Source organism: Myotis yumanensis, unplaced genomic scaffold, assembly GCF_028538775.1.
Source record: "Myotis yumanensis isolate MYYU_CA2020_CCGP unplaced genomic scaffold, mMyoYum1.0.hap1 SCAF_6, whole genome shotgun sequence".
Classification (NCBI taxonomy): domain Eukaryota; kingdom Metazoa; phylum Chordata; class Mammalia; order Chiroptera; family Vespertilionidae; genus Myotis; species Myotis yumanensis.
Window position 1 is genome coordinate 5,620,767 of NW_027223757.1, and position 8,908 is coordinate 5,629,674.

General features: G+C 49.8%; 1 pseudogene; it reads right to left on the reverse strand.

Annotated features, from left to right (window-relative positions):
- Positions 1-2,318: 2,318 nt before the first annotated feature.
- LOC139012808 (splicing factor U2AF 65 kDa subunit pseudogene) lies at positions 2,319-3,653 on the reverse strand (annotated as a pseudogene).
- Between the last annotated feature and the right edge of the window lie 5,255 nt (positions 3,654-8,908).

Consider the following 8,908-nt stretch of genomic DNA (forward strand, 5'->3'; position numbering starts at 1 on the left):
GGCGGATGCAGCTTGTGGTACCTGGTGGTGGGGGGGACATAGGACAAGGAAGATGAACTTCGAGCCTGTTAGGCTGTTATGTATGCATGATCTTATTTAATCTTCCCAGAAACCATTGTGCAGTGGGATATTTTAGATTCCTGTTTTACCAATGAGAAGACAGCTCAGGGAGGTGAAGCCACTTGTCCAGGTACAGCTAGTGGCCTGGCAGGCAGATGCCATCTGAGGCTGCGCCAGCTCAGTGTCTCAGTAGGATTTGGGGCGCTTGGCTGGGTCCATTCAGGTTCAGATGCTTCTGCTGTAAGAGCATCTAAATGGCATTCTTTGTCCTTGGAAACAAATCAAGAAGAAATAGAATAACAATCTGAGTTGACGGTGAGTCAGGTTTCTTTATTTGGGGAGTGTGTGTGTTAAATATCTTTATTAAATGTATTGGGGTACATCCCCTATAATAAAAGGCTAACATGTAAATTGTCCCCTTGGGAGTTTGACCACTTGCTATGACGTGCGCTGACCACCAGGGGCGGCGTGGAATGAAGGAAGGCCCCGGCCGGCAGCCAGAAGTCCCTGATTGCTGGCCAGGCCTAGGAACCCTACCTGTGCAAGAATTTCATGCACCAGGCCTCTAGTTGGTTAATAAGATTACATAGGTTTTAAGCTATATGATCTGTATATTGCATTGCATACCCACCAACTGAAGTTAAATCATCTTCTGTTACCATATGTTTGACCCCCTTTACCCTTTACTCACCCCCTTCCCTCTGGTAACCACCATTCTGTTACCCAGATCTATGAGTTTTGTTTGCTTTTCTTGTTTGTTCATTTGTTGTTTTTAGTTTTAAATACCACCTATGAGTGAAAACATATGGTTCTAAATGTTTCCTGTTTGACTTAATTTGGTTAGCACGATATTCTCAAGATCCATCCATGTTGTTGCAATGGCAATATTTCATCTTTTGTTGTGGCTGAGGAGTATTCCATTGTTTCTTTAGTAGTGACACCAGAGAGTACAGAGCATGGGGCTTTGGTGTCAGAGTGCATGGGTTTGAGTCTAATGGCTTGACCTTGGACAAACTACTCATCTTCTGGAGTAAGTTCCCCGTCCATAACATGGGGCCTGCTACACCACTCCAAGGAGTGTTGGTGAAAAGTAAAGGAGGGAACACAAATTAGCACACAACATAGTGCCTGGTATGCAGTGAGAGCTAAGTGTTATTATTACATATAATCAATTGAATTAATTCAACTGGTCTGGCTTTTGCTAATCATCTTATCCCATGGGGTTGGATTTCCTCTTGCTATTAGTGTCTAAGAGGTCAACTTTGGGTCCTAGTTCCTTTATTCTCACCCTAAGTATCAAGTTTACTCATTGATCATTTATAAGATATAGGAATTTCCTGGAAGAGAGTTATATTTAAAAATGAATGTCTAAAAGGAAAAGCCAGCAAGGAAGAGCATTCATTTAAACTTGCAGCAATGTAAACATGAGTAAATATTATTGCAGGACCCGTATTAATTTCCCAGTAAGCCGTGCTATCTTGTAGTCTGGGGGTTTTAGGATATTCATGCTCCATCTCTGGTGTAGTCGGCATATGTGTGCGTCATAAGGACTTCTCCTTAACGTGTCGGTGCTGCGGTCTGGCGTGATCCCAGAGTGTACAACACAGTTCTAATATGGGAACATCTTGCTATTTTCCCTGGCAGGGGTTTGATGGCCTACTGGCAATTCACAGAATCTATGTTCTGGTAGTTAACAGACTTTAAAAAAACATTACACTTGGGATTAGAAGTCTCATAATACCCACGGTCTTAGTCAAGTTGGGCAGCTGTAATGAAGTGCCATAGACTGGGTGGCTTATAAACAGAAATTTATTTATTTTTTATTTTTTTAAATAACAACAAAATGTTTAATGAGCAAATTCGTCTCAGCAAATATGAAACTGCCACAGAGTAGGAGGGGCCGGGGGTACTAGAGAGGAAAGAACCAACTATGTTAAGAAATCAAGGGGAGGACTAGAGGCCAAAGGGCTGGAGCTGCGGACCTGGGAAGGGAGAGGGCAGGGCAAAGGGCCGGACAACAACATTCAAAATAGTTTGGCCATAAAATATAAACACGCTGTCCCTACAGTGGAAAAGGGGAGGGCGAGGGTGGGGTGTAAGGGAGGAGAGGCTGTTTGGGGAGGGGCTGTAGGGTCCTACCCCACCCTGCTGTGCACCCCTCCCCTTCTGGGCCCCTTCCCTCTGTGGGTGCGTGTTTGTGTGGGCCGGGTGCACACTTCCCCAGTCCCCATCCCACCCAACCCTCCCCCGCCTTCCCCTTAATTGCTGCCATTCCAGTTGCTCTCACTCCTCTGCCCCTTGTCTTTGGAGGAGAAAGCGGGAGGGGGCGTGGAGGAGGAGCCCCCAGCCAGCCCCCCCCCCCCCCCCCCCCGCCCCCCGCCTCTACCAGAGTCTCGGCGGTGGTAGGAGTTGGGGTCACAGTATTTTGTGACAACTGCTCGGTTGACGAACTTGTGACCTGTCAGGCCCTGCATGGCTCTCTGGCAGTCAGACACGAAGGTGAACTCCACAAAGGCCTTTCCACAGCAGGGCACCTCGTCCCGCACGTCCTCCACGATCTCCTCGTCCTCCTCGTCGTCCAGCAGCTGCTCGGCAGCACCATGTTCGGGAGGCACAGGACCTCCGTGGGGCCGCCCGTCTGCACCTGGCAGCTCAGCAGGCCCGGCTCCCACACTCGCCCTCTGGACCTGCAGTTTCCTGTCCCCCAGCTGCATCCCGTCCAGCCCCAATGGCCTGGTCCGTGACGCTGATGTCCACGAGCTCATAGAAGGCGTAGCCCTTGGGGAGCCCGGTGGCGCTGTCCTGGACCAGGTTGAAGGCCTGGAGAGGCCCGAGCGAGGACGGCATCTCTTTCCCCTGGTCGTCGCTCAGGACGCTGGGCAAGCCCCCAACGAGCAGCTTGTGGGCAGAGTCCGGGACCACAGTGGACACGACCCCAGGCCCGCGGACAGAGGGTTCTCCGACAGGCCGGGCAGGGGCTGGTAGTCGTGAGGCCTGCGGATCTTCAGTGACTGGCCCTGGAAGGTGATGCCGTCAAGGCCATGGCCTGGGTGGTCTCGTCCACTGAGCGGAACTCCAGGAAGGCGAAGTTCTTGTCCTGGTTGATCTGCACGGCCAGGACCGGGTGGCCTGGGGCCTGCGTCAGCCCCCGCAGGTGCATCTGGGCGTTGAAGTCCACCATGGCTGCCTCAGTGATGCCAAAGGGGATGTTGCCCACGTAGAGGCACCAGGCCTGTCTGGTCATCTGGCTCCCGGCAGCCGGCACCGGCACAGGGGTCACAGCCAGACCATCCGGGGTCATGGTGGGGAGGAGGGCGGTGGCTGGAACCTGCCCCGCAGCTCGCATGGCCTTGCACTGCAGCGGGTGATGTGCTCAAGGCCGGGCCAATCCACCCCCCTCTGTAGCGCCCCTGCTCAAAGCTTTGCTTCGCTGCCCGCCTGGCCCGGGATGCGCTCCGCTGGTCCCCGTTGTGGCTGCGGTTGCGGCGGCGCTTGGGTGAGCGGCTGTGGCTGCGCTTCCGGTGCCGGTTCTCCTTGTCCCGCTCTTGCTCATTCCCCTGGAGCTGCCACTGGAACTCATCCAAGTCCGACATGCTGAGGCGACCGCAGAGGGCCCTGTGCGGCTCTCACCTCGCCTTGCCTCCCGCCCGCTCTAGCTGCTTGGGCTCTGAACAGAAATTTAGTTTATTTTCCTAAAATTTTCACTAACTCTACATGGTTTCCGTCATGGTGATCATTCCAGCAAATATTTAACAAGGAGAAAGAAAGAAGAAGAAAACAACCATATTTATTGAATCCCTATTCGACTGACAAAACTTTTAGGTTCTATTATTACCTTTTCTCAAAGCAGAAATTGAGGCTCAGAGTGGTCAGTCCCACAGTTTTTTGTTTTTGTTTTTTTCTTTTATTGTGTGTGTGGCAAATCAGGACCTAATTCAGAGGTTCCCATTCTTTACACAGTAATAGCATTTGTACCTTTCTGCAGAGACTTGTGTTTTCTTTTAACCTTGGTTTTTGTAAATAAAACACAGATCCAGAAAACCAACCACCCCCAACAAATATGAGTTTCATAGGGTGAACAAACACCTTTATAAATGCCATACAAGTTAAGAAATAGAACTTTACCAGACACCCCCAAAGGGTTCATGTACCTTGTCCCCATCACTACTCTGTCCCTTCAAAAGTTGCCATTACCCGACTGTTTACCTAGTCACTTCCTTGCATTTTAAAGTGGTTTTGTCATTCAACTATGCATCCAAGATAGCATTTTTTGGCGATTTTATATATCCTATATAATAAAAGGCTAATACACAAATTGTCCCCTTGACCGGGAGTTTAACTGGGAGTTTGACCAGGAGTTCAACCAGGAGGTGGGGCCAGCCCACCAACCATCTGTGGCCCCTCCTCCCAGCCGGCCCGGCTGGACTCTACCCTTGCATGAATTCATGCACTGGGCCTCTAGTATATATATATATGTGTGTGTATATATGTGGTTTTGTAATTATAGGTTACCCAAAGCCCCTTGCTTTTCCTTTCATTTTCCCCATACTCTCAAGATTAGCAGCACCATTGGCAACCAGATCCCTGGAATCTGCCTTAACACGCCCACCCTTCTCCACGCTAACCCCAGAGGACTCGGTGTGCACTAAGATTTAGAGTTAACGTGGTCCCCCACCCCCCTTTTTTGCCTATAAAACATTTGTTTGGTCTAGAATGTGCTCTTGTAAAAGTAACAAGGGCATACATGTCTGAAATAACCTTAAGAGAAAATAAGAAACTTAATTATTATACAGTAGCTTCTTACTGTTAAGTGGGAATGTAGCCCTTCCTGTGGGGATTGGTGTTAAACAAGATGATTGATAAATTGTTATATTCGCACAGTGTTCGCTCAGCAATATAATCATGCCTTTTGTAAATATTTAGTCAAGAGAGCAATCCAGCTGTTGCCAGTCAGGTTTCATCCGGTGTCAGCCAACCCTCCGAGCCTCTGATTTATCTCGCGTGCTGCTTAAGCATCGAGGAAGCTCACATTTTTATGAGCCTCTAAATACCCATAATAGTAAATAGTGAGAATGATGGCCGTAATAGCAATCGCCCCAGTAATTATAAAGAAGGATACCTGTGCTGGCCGGAGAGAAGAACAAGGACGAGGCTAGTCTCTCTTCCTTTGTGTAGAAATAATGTCACCACTGCTGCCTTTGCAGCCTGCAAATACCAGGGAGCCAGTCACCCGTCCCTCGCAGGGTCGTAAAACACCCATAGACGAGACCAGAAAGTTCTGCTCAACTGAATTTTTAACCTTTGACCATTTGTTGACTCAGCAATAAAAAATGTTCTAGAATGTGCTGTTCCAGGCTCTTATTTTGAGTTGTTCAGTGTGTAAAAGTGTTTGTTTTAGGTGTTTAGAGTTACAGCTTCTGGGGGAGGCAGGTTCTTTTCCTGGACCTTACTTAGGCCGCCCCGCGGAGGCGGGAGCAGAGAAGGCAGCTCCGTATGGAGCGGGACACGTGGGCCTGCAGCCACTGCTCCCACCTGAGGGCGGGCGGGCTGGTGGACTGGAGCCGGTGGGAGACCCCTTTGAGCAGGCTCTGCACAGTCCGGAGTGTGTGACCGAAGCCCCCATCCCCGGGAGACAGAAGAGCAATAGAAGCTGGAGGGCCAGGCAGGAGCGGGAGCTGTGTGAATTAGCAGGACTTCTCGGTCCAAGAATCAGCAGGTGGAGGAAACACAGAGATGCAGATACACCTGCTGTTCATGTTGTTTTTGGCTACATTTAAGCACTTGTTCAGCTTTCAGTGGTTTGGAATCTGGACCTGAGGAACTCCAGAAATACTGGTATAGAGAGAGTTTGCATTTCGCCACCACCTCTATTCTGGGTCACCCCCTCAATCCCTTCGCGATGGGGTGGAGTTAGGGTTAGCAGGGTGAGTATCAGCCCGGTTTTTATAGCAAAAAAAAATGAACTAAAAATACAAGTTGTTTTTCTGTGATCAGAAGAGGTCCTTGTCTGAGCACGGGCTCCCGTGAGAGGGCTAATCATTGCTGAGAGGGCTGTGTGTCCGTTTCTGCAGAGACCCTGAGCTCACTGCATTTCCGTGTAATTTTCTTTTCGTGTTGCGAGGCTAGCTGCTCCAAAAGAGAGAAAAGTGAGGCTGCAGAGGATGAGTTGGCTAAACTGACTCACGGAGAAGCGCAGGAGAACACCGTAACAGCTGTACTCAGAGGGAGGCCCTCAGCGAGCCCGTGTCGGCAGGAGCTGACCACTTCAGAGGGAGACGCGGAGGCGGGTCAGTCCAGAGTGAAGTTCACCAGCAGCAGGAAGCAGAGCGTAGAGAGCTTTCCTTCACATTTCACAGGTGTCGCTGGCGCAGTGGGAGGAGCAAGGACACGCCGCTGGTCCATTAGGTAGCTTACAACCATCACACCATTAAGGTCTTTCCCGAAGGTGGTATGACATCCTGAAGCCCTGTCTTCAGAGAAGCTTTCTGGATTTGGATAAGCACTTCCTTGCCTAATGACCGCCCGAGTTCCACAAGTAATAGAAACCTCTGCGAACAGCCATTATTTACATTATTCCCGCTGTTATTTCCTCATAAATTACACTTTTGTTTTCCAGGCCCGTTCCATTTCCTGTGCCGTTCATTATAGCAGGCAGTTCCTTTAATTTACACCCCGTTTCCTGCAATTTGCACTCATTTCTCAGAAACTGCTTGGTAAGCGTTCCCACCCAGGGCTTCTAGAGCGCCGGTCAAGGTGCCTGCAGGCCTCCGGCGAGTGCGTCCCTCCTTCCCCAGAGACCCATCGATCCTTTGCTGTAACAGCCCCACAGCAGGTACTTCGATAGGAGGTGCTAATAATAGGATCTGAGACCACAGGTGAAAAGCAAGAATTGGTGAGGAGCATGAAAGTGACGTGGTCAGAGGTGGCTTCGCGCAGAGGGTGGGCAGAGCCAGCTGGACTCACAGGTTCTTTGTGAGTGAACAGCAGGCTGTAAAAGACACTTAAAATTATATGCCGCATCAGGGGTTTCCCTGATCACCTGTCTTCATGGCTTTGTCCGTTCCACACCCGAACTGATTTAGTGAGAACCTGGTTAAAGTGACACTGTGCTCCGAATTCCACAATGGGCCTTCCATAGGGCAGTGTACCTCAAACTTTAACGGCGGACCCCTCTCTTCCGAGTTTCAAGCAGAAGCCCGAAGATAAAAGTGGGTTGCTTGCTTGAAGCAGGGGTGTCCTCTCTCTCTCCCCCTTCCTTCTGATTCTGGCCCCGGTTAATCAAGTCATTGGCTCATTAACAAGCATCTGTTTTACATAAGTCATGGCCAAAGTGTCATGGACAAGGACGGCTTCGTGCTGCACAACCCGTGTGGGTGCCTTCATGCTTTGCTGTTCGCATCTTGAAATTCTTGAGAAATTTTGAACAAGGACCCCTACAAATTATTTAGCTGGTCCTGATTCTAGAAGATGCCAGGAGGAAAAAACAATAAACCAAACAGGGATGGTGACCGTAAGGAATTTATGCTACACATCTGCTCCAGGTCCATAGAATCCAAGCCGTGGCTTTCTCTCCTGGCAGGTCCTCAAGAACATTGCAGGGAGTATCGCCGTGGTCTCCGGGCTGCAGTCTCTGGGATGCAGTCTCCGGGCTGCGGGCATCCTGCTCATGTTGCTTAGCAATGCCCAGGCCGGTCTGGAGGCACAGTCCCCTCCTCTGGACTGGAAGGCCAGTGGCTCCCCGGTGACACTGAGGTCTCAAGAGCAGATTCTGAGCACCCTTCGTTAACCTTGAGCAGACGGACCCTTCTGTATTTAGCTGTCGTCTGTGTTTGTGAATCTCACTGATCTTAGAGCTTATTCCGTTGCTTTCCTACCTGCCTTTTGGAAGTTGTTTTGACTTAACCAGGAAGCATAATAAAAAGTGGGTGTCTCAGGTCTGTGGGGGGGACCTGCCTGGCTGGTGAACAGGATGAGGAGACATTGTGTCGTGTGAAGCGGGCTGTTCAGCTGGAAAAGTCTTCACTGTTCAGCTGGAAGCAACCAAAGCAGGCGGGCACCCCAGCTGTCTTGGTCTTTCAGGTCCCCCACACCCCCCACACCCCTGCCTTGATCCGGATGGTGGCCTGGTAGAGGGACTTTCCTTTCCTATAAACAGGACATCAAGAAAGTAAAAGGAAAAAAGGGAATTGTTTTTGTTGTTGGTACATGTTTGAGAAAATTAAAGAATGTAAGATTTTGCTTATCTGTTGTTATCAATGGCCCTGGTTCACCTCATATAGGGAAGGTGAGGTGAGATATGCTCATTTACTTATCTTTCTTTTTTAGGTCAAGAAGCTCTTGGTGGGATTGGGGCATTGGCTGGCTCCGGGGGTGGGGTTAGTGCCTTCTCTGTATCACTTAGGACTCTTTGGTGACAAATGACAAAAACTAAACTCAAACGAGCTTAGGCAAAAAGGGGATTTGTTGGAAGGATTTTGACTGACTCATGAAACCAAAAGAGAAGAATGAGGCTCATCTCAAGGGAAACAGGGACCAGAGTCTTGGACTTTTAGGATTCGCTTGGCCCGTTGGCTCTGTGCCCTCGATCTTCTACTTCTGTCTTCTGTTCCACCACCAGCAGGGGCTTCCCCATGGCCCACAAGACTATAAATGTGGCGGCCCCCCGTTCCCAAGCACTCCACCTTGTGTCCAACTAAGAGAAATGAGCTTCTCCCTCTAGTTCCTATAGAAGAAATGTGTTTGTCTCAGCTTGGGGCAGTTGTCCACCTGGACTAAGGGGCTGAGGCTGGGCGTGGAATCACACTGACAATGTGAAAACTATGCGGACGGTGTCTGAGGGAGAGGGATA